At 44.7% G+C, this 25,089-nt stretch overlaps 1 long non-coding RNA gene across 1 annotated transcript in view; it reads right to left on the bottom strand.

Moving 5' to 3' along the window:
* LOC115587689 (uncharacterized) overlaps positions 1 to 2,979 on the bottom strand; it is an 11,085-nt gene extending 8,106 nt beyond the window's left edge. The window contains exon 1 of the long non-coding RNA XR_003985131.1: positions 2,482 to 2,979. This is a non-coding gene — a long non-coding RNA (uncharacterized LOC115587689). The remainder of the gene's footprint in view (positions 1 to 2,481) is intronic.
* Between the last annotated feature and the right edge of the window lie 22,110 nt (positions 2,980 to 25,089).

Genomic DNA, 25,089 nt, shown 5'->3' with positions numbered 1-25,089 from the left:
CTCTCCTCTCCTCTCCTCTCTTCTCCTCAGTGAAATGAGCTGTCAGAGCGGCGGATGATTGACGAGTCAAGGTGGACCGGACTCTTCCCGGTCTGTAGCTGTCACTCAGACGGTGCGCTTGTGTGTCTGCTGGTGTGTGTGTCGGCAGGGCGGTGGGTAATAGCACTGACACAGCAGTCTAAGTATGAGAGGCGAATATCGCCTCGGCGACAGCTGATGATTAGATTGCCTCGACTCAATCAAAAAGCGGATGTTGTCCTCAGCAGTCGAGGAAATGACTCTGCCTCTTGTGTATCTCCAAGAGAAAGTCTTTGGATGGGAATATAAAAGGGAGCCAATAATTAATTGAGGAAGTGAGAGATAGAGGGTGCTGGTAGGGAGGAGGGGGATTACAACTAAATGTCACTGACAATTAATTTTCCATTGCACAAAGGCAGAAAATGAAGAGAGGCATAATCTGTTCAAGTCAATCAGATCCTAAATCCCTGTGACAAGCGCGATCTATGATTAAGTGGCTGCTTCGTCGCCGAGGTACCTTAATTAATCTATTTTACCTTGTCATCAGTTTTGCTTCCTGAGAGTCGTTAGGAAGGTACCTTTAATGGAATAACGAGCCGCCGTTTAAGAGATCCGGACCTTCCATCACCATAAACGTCAGTCGCCTCAGAGGGAAGCAAAGGAGAGAAGTCGCCGTCGGCCTCATCTACTTCCTGGAGTTGGTAGAGAAGATACAGTAACTCATCTTTCATTTAACGCCACATCACTTTGTCACCGGGCGACTGTGTAAAAGATCTCTGGTCTCTCGGGAGTGTCATCGTCCTAAAAAAAACTATTACTCACCTGTACGCTTTGTGGTACTTTGCAAGGTGTTTGCCCCAGATAAGTCTCACAAACACACACAAACACACACGAATCCCCCAGAAAACAGACCTCCAATGGTGATGAATGGTCCGTTGTGATTGTGCATCATTGACACGCAAACAGAGACTCACAAGCTGGGATGCATGTACGAAGCAGATTCACACAAACATGCACAAAAACACAAACTCAACACTTTCCACACACACACACACTAATCAGTCTTTCTGTCACAGAACATGAGAACGATTCAAAGATGCTTCCTTAACTCCCATCTGGAGGCATTTAAACAGTAAAACAGTCGAGCAGCAGTGAGAGCGAAACCTTTTCCACTCCGGGTTCAGCTTTATTTACTCGGCTTATCTCCCCTCTGGAATCACCACAGCCGGGCCCGGAGCAGCCGCGCTGTTTATTCAAATGGAGCAAAGAATAATACGGCTCGAGCCATCAAATCCAGAAGCCTGAAGTCATTTGTGTGTGAGTGCGTCGGCGTGTTTCTAATGGCTTTACGGTCCAAAACCACATGCTTGACTTATGTCCAGCATCTCACCTCCGAGAAACACGTCAAACTAATCACTTCTCCCCGGCGGAGCTGCCGGCCGCCTCGACATTTCCCTCCATCCACTTTCCATCTTCATACTTTCAGGTGACCTAATGCTCTGGCATGTATTTAAGACTTCTTGGGTGGTAGCATGTTGTGCTAATTATGTTTCCAAAGGTAAAAATATGTCTTACTCAACACGGTTTTATAGCTGTTCCACCAAAACCTCCGCCTGTTACAAAGGTTTCTAATTTCAAAAGTGTGTAGCCTGCATGAGCTAGCTATAATGGAAGCTAGCACTTCATGTTTCCCATTAACATTGATGGCTTTTAATGCATTAGCCTGGTGGCTAGTTAGCTAGCTAATGATGCAAATGCTCATTAGGTGTAATGACTCTTGTTGTGGAGTAAAACAAGGATCAAGCGAGGCGTCGGTCACACTGAACCAAATCCCCCGAGAAGTGTTGATGTTGTCACGATCGTCCTGAAGGAAGATGGATGTATTTGCCTTTGATTTGACTGCAGATTTATTTTTATTGCCGAGAGAATTAAAACTTTGAGTGAAAACAATGAAGTCACCCCTTAACGCGGGGTTGATAGCACTTTAAAGAAAGTTTACTTCAGCCGTAGCCTATTGTAGAGGTCTTCAGAGGTCTACTTGCTTCCTACTAGAGTATCCTGAGAGACATTATAAGAGAGGAAACAAACTACTTATTGCAAAACCTTTCGGATAAAAAAGTCTGCATCAACAGAGATGACACACATCCTGCCCTGTGCACTCCAAGGCCAAGTGTGTGCTTTATCACAGCTGAACCACTGCTACGTATCAGCTCATCACGTTGTTGCAGACATAAGTGCATCGTTGAGATTCACAACAGTTGCAGAGTAATATTCTAGTAGACGTGGACGAGGAGGATTTCACACTAATGCCTTGAGAGGACTTTGATGTGGTTTCAGTTTATTGTTGCAGATTTATCTTATCAGCTCTCATTATGTGATGCATCGTTCAGGATCTTCACAGGAAAACAGTCACAAAGTGATCTACTGGATCTCCTCTGATGGGCTCTGCCACTTTGCACTCACCATGTTACAGTTGGGGATGATGATGATGATGATGATGATGGATGCTGCCAATCTTCAAGTTCCTGTCACAGTTGGTGGAGCCGAGATGACTTCATTCACTCAGCAGGTTCTGCTCACTCCGGTCGTCGCCATTCAACAACTATTCAGTTCCTTGCTGCCTGGAAGGTGAAAAAAACTCCTGCCCAGATTGTAATTCACCTGCAAGTCTGTCTGAAGCTCCGACACCACCTCTGAGCAGATGGAGGAAGAGAAGATTCCACCGACAAAACGGAGATCACTCTGCTTTTTGAGGACAGAGAACAGGCTCACGTAATACATCAGTGTCGTCACTCTTTATTTGCTTCTGCTCTCGTCAGCCAGATATGGAATAAGCTGTAAATACATCAGGTCTCTTCAGATGTATGACAATAAAAGTGTGGATCAGAAGCACCAGTAATGTCCACAAGGCTTGTTAATTAATCTACACATCTCTCATACGGACCTGACCTCAGCTTTTTTGGACAACAGTAGCATTTTTTTTCTGTGTGTGTGTGCAAAGATCTTGGTCGATGAGTCTGTTCCAAAGTTGTGGTTCAGACTGATAAGGCCCGCTGAGGAAGTCCCGTCCCAGCGTCATAGGGCCAGAGAGGAAACAGGGGGTCAGCCCATGGAGTCAGATAAACTACGTCCCCCCGGCAGATAACTCCATCCTCCAAAAACGCTGGCAAACACTCCCTCTGCCCATTAGGTCCAATCATAACAGAAAGTCACAGGGAGGAGGGGAGACGGCGAGGGGGTGTAGACGGAGCGAGAGAGGCGGCAGGGAGGAACAAAAACAAGACGCTCATCAACATAAAACGATGCGTCTCAGAATCCTCTGTCATAATTTCAGCCTCACTTTGTCTCGGGTTTTGCAGCATCCTGGAGTCGAGGCTGAGCCTGCGACCACTCAGCACTTTGTTTGTGACAAGTCAGCTGTCTGTGACTCATCGCCCCGCTGCACAGTCTGCTGAGCGATACAGTTCATTATGTTATGCAGGAGACGCATCACTCTGATAAAGGACTGAAGCCACGCAGCGAGAGCGGACATCAAGTGAATCAAAACGTTATTTTTTTTTTAATCTCTTTTTATTTTTGTTGTCCCAGAGTTCATCCATTAAGTGCAGCATAAAAACAAAATGCGTCATCCGACACTGACGACCTATGGGAGCGTTTTCTGACTCCGCTGGATGCAGAACAGAGCCCTTAACGTTTTACATGTGAATGCTGCAAAAATTGGTTCTCATGTTTATCTTGTGGATCATCCTCAGTCATGGTTTGTTTTTGGTTTACGTTCAAAAGCTACTTGAGATTCAGGGAACATTTCGATGATGAAACAGGAGAAACTAACACAGACTGTTGATGGGATGCAAACAGAGCGTCCCGTGTTAATCACGCCGAGCCGAGCAAAACTACGAACGCAAACAGCAGCCTCAAAAAAAAGCGGAGGATAACCGGGCCAATTTGGCCAACTTGCAGCGTTTGTGTTGGCTTGGTATCACAGCTGAGCGGGGCCACCCTGGGACAGTCTCCACCCTGATCCAAAGGCGTGTCCTGCACCACAGGGACTGTCTTAACAAACGGTTGGCTGTACAGTGAACACAAATACTCTCCTATCTTCTGACATCGCAGCTTGAAACATGCACACAAGCTAGCGTTAGCAAGTCATTTATGCCACGGGGAATTCTGGTACTCTGGGAATACGATGTGATCCAGGAGGGCATCTTCAACCATCACCTAAAGTGCTTACCTTCCACTCTCAGGATGATCTGTTCTTTATAACTCTTAACATTTATTTACCCAGAGACGCTTTCTCGCTCTCGCCAAATCCACCAGATTCCACTCGCAGACGCAAACAGCTTATGGTCATAAAATACACTCGACAGCAACAAAATAACTCATCGCAACCATCTTGGCTTATCGCTCCAATTATCCAAAGATCACTAACTCTGGTTTGGCCAAAATAAACCCTTAATTAACGTTGTTGGTGGGTAACGCTGTCAGCGCAGACTGTCAGTGGGAATCTAAGCTTGGCATTGAGCGTAATGTTTGCATGTTGTCACTTATAGACTTCTTGTTTGAGTTAGAAAATCTCTATAGTGACTGACAGCAATCCTCTCGGCTCAGTTAGCTCGCTGTTAATTACCGGCTCGACCACACTTTCACTGCTTCCTCCGCCCTGATGGTTCTGACTAAATCTCTGCGTCGCTATAAATTTAGCTTCTGCTCACATTTCAGATGACAGCTTTACTTTATGGTTTACTGAATGCTCAACGGCGTAATTACAGCTGTGTTAGACTTTTGCTAATGCAGACTGAATATCTCCTGCTACTGCTGCTTCACATTAAGAAGTGTTTCATCAGCAACACAGCAGGAGGCTTTTATTGTGAAGCAGCTTTAGGAAATGCAATCTCTTTTCTCACAGTGTTAACAGAGCATTAGCAGTGCTATGATAGAAATTGGTCTGTACAAGATGATATAGATATATTTGATGATATTTGTTAGTTTTAACTATTGCAGGATGTAGTGCATGAGGAACTGGCCTCTGGGATGTGTAGGATGTAACTTGTTCTCTCTCCTCGTCGAATTCAGCAGGCTGTTCAGTGGCCGTAAGCTTATACGGCGCTGTACCTGCCCATCAGGTCAGGTAATTGGACATTAAAGGGATATTCCGGTGTAACTTTAATCCATGTTCTAACACACTGTGACACCGAGTAGGACCCCCCCTCGAGAGATCAAGTTTGCAGACCGCTAGCTTACGTAGTTTTATCAACCTCAGAAACGACCGCACGACAACATTACATTGCAGTAAATGGGTCCAAGTATAAAACCGCCTTCAAAAAGCCACAAATAATGCTCAGAACATCAGTAATCGACTCACAGGGCTTCCCCACAACAAGGACGGCTTCTCGGGTGGTGAGTTTTGTTCATCTTTTCCGACAAATACGGCAACGATATCAAATGTTTGATGCCTCGAAATATGTGCTGGGACAATGTTTGTTATATTTCTGAAGTTTGGTGCTGTTCTGAGCATTATTTGTGGCTTTTTGATGGCGGTTTTATACTTGGACCCTTTTACTGGATGCTAAAACTACGTAAGCTAGCGGTCTGCAAACTTTATCTCTGGAGAGGGAGTCTAACACAGTTTCACGGTGATTTAGAACATGGATTGAACTTACACCAGAATATCCTCTTTAATGACATTAATTAAGACCAAAGGACAACACCGCGGTCGTGTGATGCAAGTCAATGCCCACACACTTTCCCAACACATCAGCAGCAACATAACCATGAGACTTTTCCAGATACGCCACCATCCTTTCTCCTGTATTTTTGCACGTCACCTGTCCTGTCACATACTCCCTCCCTGAACTCCAGTGTATCTTGCACTTGAAGTTGGTGGTATTCCTGAGAGGATAGTCTCAGCAAGGTACCTGCTGAAATAATTAGCTTATGCGTGGAACTGATCACTCTCTGCAGGCCTATTAGTACAGTCCAAAATACCTTGCAATGAACCATGCATCAGCAGTAATTTTGTGCCTCTGAGGCTTATTTCTAGCCAGGCTTATCAGGTGATTATTGATGCGTGGTTAAATCTCATTACCGGCCCCTGGCTGTCATCTGACAGTTTCCTCGACATCTAATTAATTTTTACTCTTTTCAAAGTCATGGCTGTACAGTAAATCATATTTCTAAACTTCACTGAAATTAACTAACCAAGCAAACAATAAAATCCACCTGAGGGGTTAAAAAAAACATCATGTCAGTGCTTTTGTACCAGATTTGAAGGGTTTCTCTCCGTTGTGGGAATATTTTGACGTATCCATCAGCCAGTCAGGTGGTTTCTGATGTTTGGTCTTTATGTGTGAGTAAGAGAAACCTTTGAAGCCACTGTCACTGTGTAGGACAGTCCAGGTGAAGGGCGAGGCGACACTGCCAGCTCCCACTCTGTTCCCGGCGTGACTCAGAGCAGCTGTGGTCGAGGCAGCACAGGTGATGTGTTTCTCCGTCTGTCTGGTTCTCTTCCTTTTTTTTTACCCCCCATGATTTGTTCCTCTGTCTCCCTTTTTGCCAGAGTCCAGATTCATTCATGCAGAGTTTCTGTTCTGTTTACAGAGAAGCATATTCAAATGAAGTCTGTCACAAACAGGCGCCTGAAAGGACGCTTCCAGCACATTCATGCAGAGGTCGCAGGTGTCCAACTGAAATAATTCGATGAAAATACATAAATGCAGTAAAACATCATCTTATTTGTGATTCTAGGGGAAAACCCTGCCTTTTGTTTGCCTGATTGTGGCAGTGATACTGGTGTTTTGCAGCAATTATATCTGTCAGTGTGACTAGTAAAACTGTTTGTGAAAGGTCTTCATGTGTCTTTTCAAATGATGTGTGTGTGTGCTAACATAATTTGGGGGAGTTAGTGTTGTAAATTGGTGGTAAATTGGGTGCAATATGCATTTCTTTGGCCTCACTCTGAATATATTAAATTGTAGGTGGGCAGAGTAATGTAATTTGTATACAATTTACCAATACATGAGCATAACTGATCAACATAAGAGGCTGTAAATATCAGAAAGCTTTTCACTGAGAACGGCATGGTCGTCTGATTGGGTTGCAAACATTGAATTTTTCAAATGTTTGTCCGTTCGTTTCACATTTCTGTATGTTCCTGCATTTTAACAAAATACTACTATCGTTATTTTCAGTAAATGCAGCTGACCTGTTCGAACCAGCTCTGCTACCCAGCGAGCCATCTCATCATGGCAGAGAGCCATCGGTGTAAAAACAGTATGGCCGTTCAGCATGTTCAACATATTACTTGATTAAATTCATGTTATAATGTCTCATAAAGGTGTACCATCAAAATGCTGATTGAGGTTGGAAAACATTACGGGTACACATTTTTTAGCTTGTAGTGCAGCGGTGGCTGTTTGCCACTTAATAGCACTCACACACATTAAAGTGAGAGGTTAAAAAAACAACCCAATTACAGTGTGACCACCCCGCTGGGTCAGAACACACACTGGGCTGTTTAGATCCAACGAACCATGTTGATGCCTCTACAGCTATATTAACACATATAACTTCAGCTTTAAACTGAAGTATATTTTCTGTGTGACAGCGTATTTTGGATATAATGCATGATATGTGACAAGAAGTGACAGGAAATGATGTAGAATCAACTTTATATCCAAAGCCACCAAGAGATGCAGAAGAGAAGTCTGGAAAACTGGTCCATTCTCCAGGATATGATGTGAAATATGTGTTTGGTGTATTGGTGAGGTCCTCTTTGTTGTCTGCAGCTCAGTCACCAGTGTAAATGTTGGCATTTACATTGGATAAATCTATATGTACCATATGTGCCGTATCAACATTTCTATAATACGTGTCACATCACATTCAGATTACATGTAAATGGCGTGACAGCTGGGCGAGATGTCTGCCAAAAGCGAGACCACTGTTGGAGCCAGGATGATAGGACATTATGCAGACATGTTTATGGTGTTTCAGGCAGTGTAAGATAAAACCTGATCATTTCAAAACCCTAAAAAGTGGTTTCTGTACCTAAATCTAATGAGACCATAAGCACAACAGTAGCCAATTTTATACTGGGCAGCAAGCCGCCAATTTGGCCGTCTTTTTTGCGGCTAGGTCTGCAGATTTAGACAGAAGGCGTATATTGGGGGTCTGTTTTGGTCCGCCAATTTGGAGGGTAACCTTTTTTCCACCTCCATTGCTGTAAATCAAAGTCGTCGATGTGCCGGCAATTGCTTGAGATGGGTGGAGTCGGGGAGTTTTAAAAGCCGGGGAGTTTTAAAACTAGGAAACAGCTGATCACAGCAGTCAGTCCATCACTTCATCCGCGGATGTCAAGATGAGCAACTGGACAGCCGCTGAGATCCAGGAGATGCTAGCGTCTCCTCGGTCTCTGTAGCTGTTTGGTTGTGTTAGCTTGTTGTTGTAGCGGCAAGCTAGAAACGGTCGCTACTTTCAAATTAAAAGCCCCCCGCTAAGAACCCAGTTCTAAACTCCAATGGGTTGCAATGTAAAGCTCTTATTTTGAAGACAGATTCGACCTGCTTCCTGTTAGCTATCTGGTGTTTGAGGCAGCTAACAGAGACGGTGAGGCACTCTGCCGCACGCTTCTTTTAATTGTAGGAGTTTCACATCGCCGTGTGTTTGACTGAGGAGAGAGAATATGGGCCACGGGTCTATAAATAAGTAAATCTATCAAGTGTCGCCACATTTAATACCACAGCAGGGGGGAAGCACCCATGACGAGGCAGTGGCCTTCATGATGATGCTGCATCCCGCCGGCCTTGAGCATACAGCTGCGTCGCAATTTTGACTGACACTGGAATCACTGGGCGAAATATTCTTCGGACGCATATGTTGTACATCACTGTCACGCCCAACTTCGTGTTTCACGTCACGTCACATGTTTACGCCTACCCCAGTGGCGTCTTTTTTGAAAATAAGTATTATTCCACCTCCCTTTCACATAGACACGGCGGCAGCTTGCAGCCTTTACTTTGCTGCAAATGTTGCACATTTTCAATCTAAAAGGAACTACTGTCACAACATAAAACTGAATCTGAAAAAACAAAGTTACAACATAAGGTTTTGTAAAAATTCATCATATCTGTGTAAAAATGTACATTACCAACATTTACTCTGGAGGTTAGCTTGGTTTTGTTTTAAAATTGTGTTGCACGCAGACACAAAGGCATTAAGCTGGCGTCTTGGTTCTGGCTTTTCGAGAAATGGACCAGAACATGCTGTTTATTCTGGTCATCATCAAAAACAGCCTCAGCCAGTCAGAGGCACAAATTACAGCAATAAATGCTTTTAAACTTTAATCACACAACCAGATATTTTTTTTAAAGCAGCTGTTGAGTGATCCAGAGCAGTAATGAGATACAGGACTGGAAGTTCTTTGGACGTGTAAACAAGTTTCTGCTTACTGATATCCAAAAAGCACACCTCCCACTGAGATATCACTACCGCTAGCTGCAGCTACCCACGGCCACATGTGGCTTTAAATGATGGGTGGGGTTAGCCCGGATACATTCCTGTGCAAAGATCAATCATCCACATCCAACATTTTAAATACTTTACAGGAGGAGAAAAAGAGAGACTCTGATATAAAAACTCTAAATACTAACATACGTTTTTGACACATATTTAGCATAAAACAAAGACATGGTGTTCAAACTGACAATGTTTTTTATTTTATTTCAGCATCTCTTTTCATTAAGTCAGATGAAAGTGGATGAAACCTGAAAGGGTTACTTTCCATCTTCAGGGTTTAGGTTACCAGCTCTAAGATTGTTGTTGTTGAGGTTGTTGTTGTTGTTGTCCTGTAGATACGAGAGTGCTGCTCGGGCCAGATTTGTCTGAACCGGACCGAGTCTGAAAGGGTCGTTAAGGAGCCCAAGCCGAACTTGACAGGTGTTCATTTCTTTTTACGTCCAAACCCGATTGTAGCCCGGCAAAGTTTATATGTGTCAATGGGTCCCAATGGGTTTGCGTTGGGTATCCACAATCTACTAGAGATGGGTGAAACAATAACACAAAGATATCGAAAGAAGACAATGCTGGCTGAAATTGTCGCCAATCGGCAGGCTGATACCAACAACCTACATCCAGTGAGTCAGACTATAATGGCACGGCTTCCCCATTTAACAAGCAATTATCCATTTAGCATTTAATGGCCACTCCAGTCCGACAGACAGACGACCTCTACGCTTGAGTCTGTCTCAGCAGAAGCAAAGGCCATCAGTGACCTCTGCTATAGGTGCTCGTGTCTTAGATTCTGTATACTAATGAATGCAAATGATGCCATCTGTCAGCCTATTAGCAAAGAGTCATTTACAGTGCATCTGGCCTGTGCAAACACAGCCACCCTTTGTCGTTGTTTGTTCACATCCTGTATACCTAATGAAGAAGAGCTCAATTATAACATGCTGGACTCAATCTGTGTTTGTCTCTCACTCTCACTGTATGCAGGATTGTTGTCTGCGCTCCATCCACCTGTGATGCCTTGACCCTGTTGTGTCCTTTATTCTCCTGCAGACTTCGCCTGTGCTCTCCTCATCTCACCCCTCATGTCAATCTCACAGTCATTTTCATTCTAAAATGAACCCCTAGAAAAGCTATAACTCCATGAGCATCCAATGAGAATGACTTGTCAAAGATTGATACCACCACCGTGCCCTGTAATCAGTTGGCAGCGAGGGAATGAGATGGAAAATGCCCCCGCGCTCCCTCATCTTCTTCTCCGGTGCTGTCTCTCAGATCTGGGTAAAGGAGGCAGTGATAGATTGAGGTTGTCATTTCCTAAGAGGAGTCCTGGCTTTGCATATTACCCCTTTTCTCCATCACTCTAATGAAAACACCGGAGAGATACCTGGGCCGCAATTGATATCTACACCCCAGAGCGTTGCGATATCTTTATCCATCACGCAGCCTCTTCTCGCTCGGCCATAAATGTGTCTCATGTGGCTGCACATAGCACCGCATCCCAGGCCACTCCCTGCACATATGGTTGAAATATGCTAAATAAAACCTCATTGTCCTTCCAGGGAATACACCTTAGGGCTGAAGTGGGATCTTCAGTCAGTGAAATATTACTTGAATACCAGATAAAGCTTGCCTATAGGCTGTTTACGGTCAAGGACGTTGCTATACAATAAGGGCATAATGGCATGATATAAGTTACCACCTGTAATTTAGGTTTTAACAGCGGCCACAGAAGGTTCAAGGTGGTACTCAATGTTCTTTTAGTAAAGGTCATTAGTTCTTGCAGCACTTTGGCAAACTTTAAAACTGATTGTGGAGAAAAATATGCTTTGAATTTGAGCACTAATGAGGAAATTGGCCTCTGGGTAAATATTAATTTGTTGTTGGTCAACTGTTAATGAACGTCAGGCTGCAGGGAATTCTGTTCTCCACGCCAGACGACATTGGTAGCAAATCAAAAGTGTAGAGGGCCACCTCAGGATAGCAATTAGTCTAATTCAGCCTCACTGTTGTGTGTCCAATCCCAGTTTGTGACAGTCACTTAAACACTCGCCTGTAATGCCGTCGTCTCTTTAGGCCTCAGGGAAAGTCGAGTGTGTCGCCTCCCTCTCGTCAATCTCTTTGTCTCCTAATTTTTCCAGCCTCTCAATGAAACTCTAGAGCTTTATAGAGCCGAGGTTGAGACAATGAATGGACGGCCTTTTACTGTCCTGCTCCCTGTATTCTTCAGCGACATACTTGAAACCCATTCCTTCTGCCAGCGCTACTACTACATTCTCTGCTCATACACTGAAAGTATTTTTCTTCATTGCATGATCTCAGAATATCACCTTCACCAAGGTCAGCCTTTTGTATAATCTATAAAGCAGCTTTTTAGCTTTATCGAGTTTCATGTTTCATGCTTGTAAGTGTGCGAGTAAAAAAAGAGTGAAACTGTGGTTTATTACAACATGGAAGCTACTCAGTTTAATAACTTTTTTGCATTCGGTTTATTGTACACTAGGTTTTTAAAGAAAGAAATAATGGCATGGCAACAAAATGCACAACTGTAAAAGCTGTCACTGAGATTACAAGGCCTCTTTTTATATATGTTTGTGTCCGCAGGCATGAAGCACATGCACTGTATTTTTGTACAACAAGGTCAAGCTCTATTCTCTCACATACATTTTTTTTTAATGTGGTGACAATGTTGTGCTTACAGTCTGGTTAAGGCCCAAAAAGCTTGTTTAGGGTTAGGAAAAGATCATATTTTTCGCCACCAACATGGTTGGAAACGTCCCGATGTCTCACTGAAACTATCCAGCAGGTTTAAATGTTGAAATTCTCGCTTGAGTCTCGGTGAAGATCAGACCTACGCAAAAACAGGATCCACTGGGAGGTGGTCAAAGGTCGCTGACCAGGAGTCAGTGGGCGGCTGAAGAAAGGTCAAGAAGTCAAGACAGTTTTATTTATACAGCCCAAAATCACAAATCACATCGGCTCAGCGGGCTTTAAAGAGTGTACAATGAATGCAATACTTGTGTCCTTATACTCTTGGTTGGATTAAGGAAAAACTCCCCAAAATCCCCTTCAACAATGCTGGCTAGTTCCCTCTGTCACTCAAGTTTGTCACTCTTTCCATCTGTCTCACAGCCCCATTACACACTTTCTTGTTTTAAGGAATCAAAGCCTCACACACAGAAGGCAAGTGTCTCCAAGGTGAAAACTCCAGCAGTCTTTGCAGTCTCGACCGAATATTCTTGCTTAAACTGACAAGTTCCAGCCTGCAGACATCATCGAGGTCATTCGATGAGATTTGAAAGTCCATTTTTTTATGTGAATGTTGTTTGACGAGTGTGATGAAGGCCAAACATAAGTCAACTGTAACACTTATGTTGTTCTCAATACTGTATTGCTGCAGCTTTCACATGGCCTAGATAGATGGATGGATGGATGGATATGAATTCTAAATTTAGAGATATCTCCATATTTGTTAATGCTGGTTGTTTCCCTGTTCCTTCAGTTTGCTGCTCTCTCTGCAGGCCAAATCAGTAACACACTTTGAAATCAGTTTCACCTGAACAAATCGACCTACTGTAACAGCGCTATAACCCAACTTTGGATCCCAAACAGGACTCCAAGAAGACAGAGTGGGTATAGTGCTGTATTTATTTGCTTTATGATGATATATTGTTGTGGTTATTTTGTGGACTACCACTGCATTATTCACACCCTTGACAGATGCCCTTGTCCCGGATCCACCTCTGCTTACCTTTTCATTTCCAATGGCTGCATCGGAGGAGTGTAGCTAGAGAAAACAAACCATACCAGACTTCTACAGCGAAACTCAGCGAGGAAATATCTCTGACACACACGAATGAGCACAAGGGGCACACAAGCTTGCATAGCATCCTGAGCAAATACATACATTTGAATGAGTAAACACAGGTACAGGCACTTACACACACACATGCACACTCAGTCTCACTGTAAATATATGCGCCGGCATGCATATTAACAATTACTCCCGATACCGAGGTCAACAGAAAGGCTGATAAGATGACAGGCTGTGGAAAGGTAAATGTCATTTCCATAATCCCTGGTATCAGCCAGCGACTCAAAGACTATAGGTTGCCGAGGGGAGGGCTCCAACTGTCATCTGTGCCCACGCTCCAAAGAACAGTTCAGAATATCTGGCCTTCTCAGAGTCTCTGGGTGTGGTCCAAGAAAGGATAATGCCAGGGTCTTTGCAGTTCATCTAGAGGATTTCATTGATCATGTTAGAGTTTGGAGACCTGGCCTGAACTCGTTGGAACCTGACGGGCTAAACAATTAGAGTTGATGTCTGGGTTTGCGTCCAATTCGGTCACATTAATCAACGTGGTGCTTTTCAAGTTCTTTTAGTGAAAATACAGTTTATTATTTAATAGACATAGTGTGTGTGTTGGAGCTACATGCCTTGTTGACAATGAAACACAGAGGCTATTTGTTTTTTGGAACATTTTTACACATCTGTGATCAAGCTAAACAGGCATCAAGCTCAAGTCAGGTTTGGACATTAAAAGCAGAACGCCTGTCAAGTTTCGGTAACGACTCTATCTCGTTGGTGAGGAGATGGGCTCTATTGGTGAACTTGTCACAGATTATGTTTGTGATTTTCATGGAAAGTATTTCAAGTGACTGAAGATTATCTTGCTCAGTGTCCGGATCCTCAGAATTGGTTCTCTGCTCTTTGCAGATGATGTGGTTCTGTTTACCTCGTCAGACCTTAACCGTGAACACGCACTGAGGACATCAGAAGTCTGAGGGCACGGTTCTTTGATGGAAAATGGTGGATTGGTAGGATTGGGAATACGTTGCTGCCCCAAGTGAATGCGTTGAAGGACCTCTTGGCCGTGATCAGCTTTGGGTTGTGTGCAAAAATAGGCTGAAGGCAACCAAAGTTTGTTTTCTTTGTAGGGTAGCCGGGCTCACCCATTGAAGATGATTTGAAGCTCGGACATCTGGAGGGTGACGAAGTAGTAGTCTTCCAGAGGTATCTGTTTGGAGGTTACCTGGGCATGTTCAACTAGTAGGAGAACATTGGGTAGATCCAGAGAGATTGTATATTTCACTTGGTTTTGTCTCAGATCTGCCAGGAGGAGCTGGAAATATTTCTGGGGGAGGGACGTCTGCCACAATGGACCAGATGGATAGATGGATGGATGGATGGACGGATGGATGGATGGTATCAGCCAACAATCACTTACTAGAGTGCACTTTCTCTCCACAGCACTGCTCGTTTTTGTACCACCCACCACCATCAGCACCACAGGGCAAAGGTACACAAACAGAGAGGAACAGAAGCAGGTCTGAATCGGCGGTGACAGTCAAAACAAATGAGGGGGATAAATGGAGCAGCTGTTTTCTATTTCGCTAAATACCCCTTTTCATATAGGCGGCAAAAAAATAATAAAGCGACACAATTAGTGAAGCACTCATTTAAAAAAAAAAAAAAAAAAGGCTCTTTCTGTCTTTCCCTCTGTCTCACTGGGCTAATTATAAGTGATCTGTAAAGAGAGACCGGGAGAAAAACAGAGTGGGAACCTGTAAAGGGAGGTCAGGTGAGGTCACTCCATCTGCAAGTGAAAGCAGTTGTTGTGGGGGAAGAGGGAGCTGGAGAGTGACCAACGGCCGCTGAGCAAGGGGTGGATATATAAAAAAAAAAAAACAACTAACAGGTAATTTAGATTCAGATAATCATTCTAACTGTCAGTGGCTAATTTTCTGCTAACCCCTCAAGCCCTTTTTCCTCACTACATTAGCCGAAGGTATTGTGAAGCAACCGGCTTTTAATGTGTTTAACAACGCGTTAAATGACGTGATTAAGCGGCTGAATTAGACGGGGAAGCTTTTCCCACCGCCGTGTCAAACACAGGGGCCAGACCTGACATGTAGGAGAGGTGTACAACAAAGGGGAGCAGAGAAAAACAACCCACTGTAGAAACCTACTTACCTCCTGACGGATGAGACTACGCTAACTTCTATTTTCTGACAGAATAATAGCGACAGGTTAGTGTCAAGTCAGTGAATCAGTTTAGCGTGGAAGTTAATTCTTGACCTTGATATCAGCAGGGGACACAACACAACTAACTTATTTCTCACATCTCAAAAAGCTGTTTGTTTGTAGCCATGTTAGCACCGTTAATCACTAGCCGTTTTTAGACAGGGCACCAAGCCGCCAATCTGCCCGTCCTTTTGGCGGCTCGGTCCGCGGTTTTAGACAGAGGCCGGCAAATTGGGGGTCTGTTGTGGTCCGCCGATTTTCCGCTTCGGAGGGTACACTTATTTCCACCTCGCCTGCTATCTAAAAACGAGGCAGCAATGTGCCGGCCTCTGCGTGAGGTGGGCAGAGGTGTCGATGACGTGCACTGTTGTGCGACCCACAGCCGGGGAGTTTTAAAACCAGGAAACAGCTGATCACAGCAGTCAGTCCATCATTTCATCCGCGGACATTAAGATGAACAACTGGACAGTTGCTGAGATCCAGGAGATGCAGCGTCTCCTCGGTCTCTGTAGCTGTTTGGTTGTGTTAGCTTGTTGTTGTGTCTGCAAGCTAAGGAGGGTCGCTACTTTCAAATTAAAAGCCCCCCACTAAGAACCCAGTTCTAAACTCCAATGGGGTGCAATGTAAAGCTCTTATTTTGAAGACACATTCATTGTCACTGTTCACAGCTGAACTTTGAGCTTCACGTCACGTCACATGTTTACACCTACCTCAGAGGCGGCTTTTGGAAAAGGAGGAATATTACACCTCCGTTTTAGAAAAACAGGCCGGCACATTGCCGCCTTTACCTTGGAGCAAATGTGCCTCCTTTTATATCTAAAAAGGGCTACAGAAAGCAACATCATCTTTTAGTTAAAATATCTCAACTATTTAAATACATGACCATGAAATTTTGTACATACATCTCAGTCCCTATGGACACGTGTTGAGGGCAAATGGATACAAACTGGGTTATATACCACTGTATGTGTTTCACACCATTTAATAAAACATGCTATATTGCATTACAGGCTGACTATAAACTGTAGATGGAAGAATATAAATGAAAATGTGGTAAACTGCACTTGAAAAATTGTTGAGTGTGAGAGTTGTCTGTATGTAATTTAAAGGAGTAATGGAGGTGAATGAGGCGAGCCCGCAGAGCTTGGCTGTGGCCAACAAACAGTGTTGATGTGGGCACTATATCATTACAGTATATGATTACAGCAAAAGGCTAAGGGAGGTGTTTTGGCTAGCGTGGCTGCCAGCGTGACTTATTGCTGGTGAAAATGTTCTGCATGAATAATATTTCTAAATCCCACCAATTTGGGGTGCCATCACAAAGATGGAACACAGTCTCTGGAGCATGTGAGAGCTGCCATGTTGAATCTGCACTTCACCAGCGTCGCCTGAGCCACTGCTGAGTAGCCAATCCTTGCTGGAACAGATCATCAGCACGGGGCTCGGAGCAGGAAGCGGCTCCACGTCAAGACCCTCAGACTCTGCGGAAGACTCGGAGCTGGCAGTGTCTGTTTGAAAAACAAGCCCAGCCCTGTTTGACCCTCCGGCTCCCTGGCGTGCAATTTCTTATCTCATTTCTGACACCTCGCTGGGTCCACCCTCCTCCAGACGTAGAGGAGAGAGCTCACATAGCGGATAACACCCTCGCAAGGGTCATCCAACCTTTTTAAAGTCTACCCTGTGGTAGTGAGCTGTAGTAAAATGACTTCCCCTTGTTTGTTATGTTTGAGCTTAGACAGAATGGATAAAAAAGATATTTGGCACACACAGAGGGATGTGTATGCGAAATCCTCGCTGTCTCTCTCTCTGCAGCCAAACTCCACAGTCCAGGCTGCATGGCAGAGGTAGCTCCTGCCCAGCTGGAATAATAAGAGCCTGGATGCCACTTCCTCCATAAACAGCAGCAGGGAGAGGTCGGCAGGGGGGTCAGCGAGCCTCACTAGAAGGCCTGTCTGTGACATGGAGCGCCACTCACAAACAAAAGGTGGAAGGAGGGGACGGGGACAGAAGGGCTGTTGGCACCGCTTGAAACACACTCCTTGCTTGATGTGTCAGTCGCTGTCAAAGAAACGCCCCTCTCTCGAGCTGCAGTGAACGCGGGGAGGCCAACTTCTCTGTTCAAACCACGCCAGGTTATTCATGGAGCACCTTCAAGAAACAAGTGCTGACCAAAGCGCGTTTAACCTAACATATATTAAAGCTAAACCACAAAAAAAATAGGACCTTTTTAAAGTAAGTAACTGACAGTAATGGGTATAAACTGTTCCACAGTCTGGTCACCTTTATACAAATTAATGAATTGATGAGGTTTCAATCATTTTAAACAGCAAATGATTGATAATCCTCATTTCACTTCTCGGTATCATCGAGGAGTCTCACTGCTTCATTTTGAATTAGCTGCAGGCGGGCTAATAATGATGGACTGACTCGAGTCGCCGTATTAAATATGTGAAGGTTTTTTTCTTTCAACTGACAACAACGTTTATTTGCTTAAACTTAAAATTAATTGAGACTAAAAATGGCTTGTTTTCATTCTAAAGAAAAGAAAATTCATCAGTAAAAGCAAAGCAAATATTTTCTTACAATTATTTGTGCGTTTGATTGCTGGACTATTTGTTTTATAACCCCAAACAGTCGATATACTGTACCCACAGTAAAGTGCTAGCATTAGCTATTAGCAAGCTAGCATCTGTGCATTAACAGTGTGGGAGAGACTGTGGGAATGTGTTTGTTTGGGTCGGACTCTGACTGAACTCAGTTATTTCTGGTATTTCCCTTCAATCTCCCTCTGACTTTTTAATTTCATCTCACAGAGACTCATCTCAGATCACGTTGTCCCAAGAGAAATTGCAGCTACTTCCTCCTTTCCTGTGACTTTGTCTGCAATAACACAAACTCTGAAATTCACTTGCGCTCTGTTTGAACGCAGAGGAGCTGGCTCCTGGAATCTGGCTGTTATTTGTCCAAAATGTTGCTCTTAAGAAGGAACAAGTTGTGAGAAGACAACTTTTTCCAGAATCTTTGTCAAAATGAAACATTTCAACACTGATTGAAAGTCATTATGTGCAGTCAGATCCTGCTTTTTTTGTTGATGTTTGCCTGTATGCGGATGCAAATGAGATAAATGACAGAGGGAAGAAGGAGATCTGCACAGGATTCATGACTGCACAAAAATATTTCCGTGCTTTTCTTTGGGAGGGCGAAGGAACCGGGGGTAAAAGAAATGGGAAATGACAGATAGCACGTATGCTAATTGCTTTCAGGAGCAGCTTGCGACAGCAGTCAAGACCACCCACGCCTAACTTTAGCATACAAACCAAATTAAAACACTTCCCAGGGGCCGCTGCATTCTCATAAAACCCAACCCACAAATTTCCCAACTGTCTCCAGCTTTATCACCTACTGTAGGCGCAGACATCCCCCATCTTGGTGGTTTTCATTAACTCGATATCCCGTCAAGCCCTGGTATGACCCCCTGGGAAACCCCCTGCTGTACTGTATGATGTCAGGCTCAGCTGGATTGAGATCACCTGTGGCAGGCAGTCAAATGTCAGCAGCTGTAATATGATATCTGATGAATGACTGAGGCACAGCCCCGCGTGATTTTGGAGGGGATTTTCGTTCTGTCCCGATTACGTCACGGCAGATACTTAATTTTTTAACAACTGCTTCAGGTTGTCAGCCATCAAAGGAGGAGGATTTGCACTTGTCGACCAACAATACCCAACATCTTTATCTTCCATTTTCACAACACAACACATAGAAATATTAGCTGATACCGACTGCTGATAAGAAATAGAATTACAGCATTTGATACACACGACTTGAGCCTCTAACAGTTTGTCACCAATCGAGGATGCAAAAGAATCCTAATTGTGTTTGGAGAAACTTTGTCATTGGACCCTGACGTTTTAAGACGCAAGAGTAATTAATTTTCACACACAGGCTTAATATCACTTTGGAAAAAGGTGCCATGTTAATCAGCTTTGTGATGAAGTTGCACCATTAAATGTGTTGCAAGGAGTCATGGAAGGACAACTGGAAGCACTACGACTGGAAGTCAATATTTTCTTTCTTACTTTGCCTATGAAATAAATTATATACAGCACGTTTAACTATATATATATATATATATATATATATATATATATATATATATATATATATATATATATATGAATGTGTTGTAGTAAAACATGACATCCCTTTGATATTGTACTACCACTATGTAGCAATAACCTTCCTGCAATCTATACAGTGGGCGTAATCCTTGCATGACATTACTGCTCAAATCACACACTTGTAGTAAACATGCCTTCGTTCAATAGACGTTTGCTAAGAATCCAACCATCAGACTTTAAATCAGAGGCCTCTGCAGCATCTTCAAGGCGAGGAAGGAGGAATGAGCGGTACACAACTACTGACAACTGGCATGTTGTTGGCAGAGAAACGGTGCGAGGCAGCCAACACTCGACAGCAGCCACCAGAACACAAAATAATCTAGAATGAAAATAAAGCTCAGCGTAGAAAACCATAACGCTGCTGATGATAGGTGTGAGTAAGAATACACGCCAACCACATTAAAGAAACTAACGATGTGTATGATGTCATCAGCATCATCATCATCATCAGCAGCTTAATACGCTCTGAGCAGAATCGATCCAAATACATCCACTGACTGACTATTTTGAGGATTACGAGAATTCACCTGGATGTTCATGTCTGGGTGAAATCATCCTAGAAAAAATTGCAGGACTTATGTTCAACGAGCCGATGCTGAGCATATGCATGACACAATTATCCATGTCTTCAAGAATATAACACAATGTGGTGTTTTGACTGACTGTTTTTACTCTATGGCCTCTATTGTCCTCGTTGTAATCTAGCAAAAATCGGCTGACAGCTTTGATAACATGACGTAGAAGCGAGACAGTAAAGCTCCCTCTGAAGTCAGTCCTCCCACCTGGATATGTTTAAACCGTTACAGGAATACAGCAATATTAATACAGGGATTGAATTGGCAAATGTATTTTACTGACTCATTACATGTTGGTGGCCGTACTGCTCACATGTCAGTGTTTTTCTGCCTCCTGCTGCGTTTATGGAGCAGGTTAAATGGTCCGCTGTGAAACATGTACGGGGACCTCTTATTTTCAGAGTTCATCCTCATATTTTTGGTTCAGGAGCTTCAAGTGAGGGATCTTTTTTTCCCCCCCAAGTGTATAAAAATGAAACAAATACGGCAGCTGTGAGAAGAGTTATGTTGGACTGTGATACTGAAAGTGGGAGGTTAATGATATCAGTAGCTGAGGTAGGGGGGTCGAGGGACGTTCCAGGCAGCTCATTATTTAAACCTTTTTAGTCTCCTCACCGCCGGCTATGCTCGCGACGCTGCTGCTCTCATCATCAGCACAGACTGCTGCTGCATGATGACACTGTTTTCAGTTCCAGCAGAACAACCCCTGAACTGATGGAGAACTCAACAGAATCAGTTTAGAAGGTTCTGAAACCGAGGCGGCTTTTATTGAAGCTCGACTGTAAGGAAGATTACTTGCCTCTGTGTCTGTTTCGTACGTCCTCTCTTCCTCCTTGTTCTGTTCTTAGACCCTGTTTACACGAGGACGCTTGCGGGTAAAAACGTCAAAATATTTTATCGGAAGTGCCTTTCGTTTACATGGTGACGGCGTTTTTGGGGCTTGAAAACGCAAAATCATCCTCCAGAGTGGAAAAGTTGAAAACGCTCCGCCGCAGAGTTTCCGTGTACACTGGCAAAACGCAAAACTCTGCTCAGATCTGCTCACGTCGCGTACGCGTTTACGTCACATACATGCACCAGTACAGGGAAATAAACAAACATGTCGGATTATTTCCATGCATCGGACCTTCAAGCTGCTCTGGCAGCTCTAATAAACGTACAGGAGTCTTTCCACGAAATGTACAGGATATGTACAGATAGTATTACTGAACAGAGAAGGATCTGTAATTACCTCTATCAAATTTTGGATGCACCAATTCGTCGAAGGCGACCCAGGCAGCTTTAGGCGAGACCCTAGCCTCCTGGCATGCATACCCAATCGAATTCCACACACTTTTGCGTCACCGTATGCACGCAGATTTCCTCCCGAAAACGCTCGTCTAAACGCGGAATAAAAAGTGAAGACGCGACGCCACTTTTGCGTCTTCTGTTCAGACCATCATCGTGTAAACGTAGCCTTATTCTGCATCCAGTCAGGAGGATTTGACTCTAATCATGGGCAATGTGAGCATCTGCAGCTGAAAACCAGTTTAGTGTGCGGTCATGGTCCAGCAGCAGCCCCCCTGAAGCCATCAGGTGCCGAGCGTAACCCCGGACACCTGGTTTACCTACTGGTGCTGGACGCCTCTTCACCTGCGACCTTTAACCCCACCGGAGGCTTGTCAGACATCAGCTGTCCGGTTCCCTGTTCGGCTGGCTCGCGGTACCGCAGCCGGTCTAAGTGAGAGATGGCACTAGTGACTCACAGCACCGCGTAGCATTCATGCAATGTTTTCAGTGCAGATGTTTGTCATAAATATTCATAAAGCTGCCTAATGGCAATCATTACTCCAGTTCAGTCTCTTTGCCTTGGCAGGCCCCCCAGTGAAGCCCGCTGCCAAAACGGCTCTTGAACTCTGCACTCTAGTGGCCGCTGTGATTGATTGGGACTGTCATCGCAGGAATCCTCCGGTCGCACAGCCGGCCAGACAAACATATGACAAGCACAAACACAGAGGTATTACACAGGCGCGCGGAGTCATGAATAGTCATTCAATCCACTAATGTGATCAGCCATCAATCTCATAGCTTCCCCGCTCAGTCCGCGTGTGTGTCTGTGAATGCATTTCCTGCGAAGCTGTTCCGACACGTTGACATGCTCGTGCAAAGACAGGGGAGCAGTCTTGTTTGCATCTTGTTGAAAGCGCTTCATTTATATTTGACAGGCAGCCCACAGTGTTCTCCCCATAATCCTGTGTGGAAAATTTAAACGGAGCAGGACTCACCCCGGGTCAGGACTGGAGGAAAAAAGGTGCGCAGAGGAAGAACACGGAGAAAGACAGGGATTTCGGAGGCGGTTAAGAGAAAGCGGGATGTTGACTGAGTGCTTTAAGGTGTTCAGAAAGTGGATAAGGGTGAGTGGAGCCCAAGGGCCTCCCCTACCCAGTCTAACTGTAAGTGCTTTAATGGTAGCTAATAAAAGCGTAAGGGGTGACTGGCAGGGGGCTGGCTGCAGACCTACCTTCTCCGTTTCTCACCACTTCTATTCCCCTCTCTCATTTTCTGTGGCCTGTGGCTGCTGCCTCGGCTCTCGCTCTGTGACAGCAGCCTCCAGAAAAGAGCGAAGCCTCCATAAATCTAGTGGGATTAAAGAAACCCAGCTATGGGTCGCCTCCAAATTAAACCAGGGCAGAAACCACTTAATAATCCACAGGAGAGAGACGGGGAGAGGAGGCAGAAATAGGGAGGGAAAAAAAACATTGACTTTGGCAGACACACACACACACACACACACACACACACACACAGAGGAAATATAAATAAACACAACTTCATAAACATAATCTTTCTGATGAAAAGTACAGATTGACATTCACAGATGAATATCAGCTGAGCGCTTTTTAATATTTAGTGATTTGACTGTAACTCTTCCACGAGCCTCTCGGCATCGCGGTTCCTCTCATCTTAATAGTAAAACTGTGGAGCTGCGTTTTCCTCCCTGACAGCACAGACAGACCCTGACGCTGCACTCAGACACATCTCAGAGTGTGTGTGTGATTATATTCAGGGAACTTAATTTTCCCTCATCTTTTTCATACCCAGCTTTCTTCAGTGTGTTTCGCTGCACAGAGTTTCTCCAGGGACACAACAGTCAGCAGGAAGCGTTGTGTGTGTGTGTGTGTGTGTGTGTGTGTGTTGTCTGTCTTTGAAGATGTGAGCAGACAACATGAGTATGCTGGTGCACGGCCTGTGCATGTTTCTCTTTTCATTCTTGAATATTTGCAAAAAAGCATAGATCACATCCTTAAAGACGCTGCTGCTGCTACCGGTAGTGTTTTGATGGAATGGGACTGGAAAGGCTGCCGCTCCTCCGTGAACTTTCACTCCTACAAAAACTTCCCTACTCAAGGCTGAGGGGAGTGGGAGGTGAGAGTGGAGGAGGAGGAGGAGGAGGAGCAGCGGCGGTCCACAAGTTGGTATTCCTGCTCTTTTACTTCTCCTCAGCTCCTTTGGGAACCTTTGTTGGCACACACACCGCTGTTTGTTTGAGCTGCACCACAATACTCCCACTCAGTGGGAGAGAACTCCTAACGGGTGTTGGATTGCACCTTGTGGCTTCCCTTTCCTTTCCCTCCTCTCTCTGTAGTGTTGCGAGGCGAGCGGAGCGGAGCAGGGCAGGGCAGCAGGCTGGGGATGGTGTACAGATTAATCAGCTCCTGAGGGCTAGACTGGGCCCAGTGTTGCACATGAAAGCACTGGGAAAATGGACACTGGATCTTTGGTTCCTGGATAAGGTCTGATGACTTAATCTGTCTGTCTGAGGATAAAGGGGGTTTGGGGAGGAGGGAAGCTGCGGCTCAGTGACGACGTTATAGATTTAAGCCGTGTGTGCTTGAGGATGCTTGATACCACACCTGGGTCAGAGTGTGTTTGGAAATAATTATTAAGCGGGTGCTTTGCTGCAAGCGAGTCGGGAATTCAGCTGCTTCCTGGGTAGTTCACGTTGTTGACTGTAGTCTAGAGACGTATCCACAGATCAATGACGTGGCCTCAACTCCACAAAAATGACCTAAAGAAGTAACAAGAGACATTTTAAGAGATTAGATAGAAAGCCTAACACCTTATACCTAGACTTGCTGTCTAACCTCACTAGAAGGCCCTAAGTGGGCTTAACCCAACACCTGAATATGGGCCATATAACAACAAATACTGGGGAGCGGGTCGTCCACTAATTGCAGGGTTGGCAATAAGATCCCCGGCTCCTCCAGTCCACGTAGAACCTGGAGGAAGACACTGAACCCCGACTGCTCCCAAAACATCAGGCCAGTGCTTCGCATAGCAAAGCCCAATTGTTGAGAAACGCATGCTAAAGTGCCCTCCCTGGTTTGCAAAACACACTAAACTGCCCTCTTAGCTCTTTAAAACATGATGAACTGCCCTCTTGGGTGGCAAAAACACGCACCAAAGTGCCCTCTTGGGAGCCAAAACACACGCTAAAGTGCCCTCTTGGGAGCCAAAACGCGCGCTAAAGTGCCTTCTTGGGAGCCAAAACACGCGCTAAAGTGCCCTCTTGGGAGCCAAAACGCGTGCTAAAGTGCCCTCCTGGTAGCCAAAATGCGTGCTCAAGGGCCCTCTTGGGAGCCAAAATGCGTGCTAAAGTGCCCTCCTGGGAGCCAAAATGCGTGCTAAAGTGCCCTCCTGGGAGTCAAAACACGTGCTAAAGTGCCCTCCTGGTTGGCACAACACACTAAGCTGCCCTCTTGGCTCTTTAAAACATGATAAACTGCCCTCTTGGGTGGCAAACATG

The sequence above is a fragment of the Sparus aurata genome, chromosome 9 (genome assembly GCF_900880675.1).
Source record: "Sparus aurata chromosome 9, fSpaAur1.1, whole genome shotgun sequence".
Taxonomy (NCBI): Eukaryota; Metazoa; Chordata; class Actinopteri; order Spariformes; family Sparidae; genus Sparus; species Sparus aurata.
This window is presented reverse-complemented; position numbering and strand designations above follow the sequence as displayed.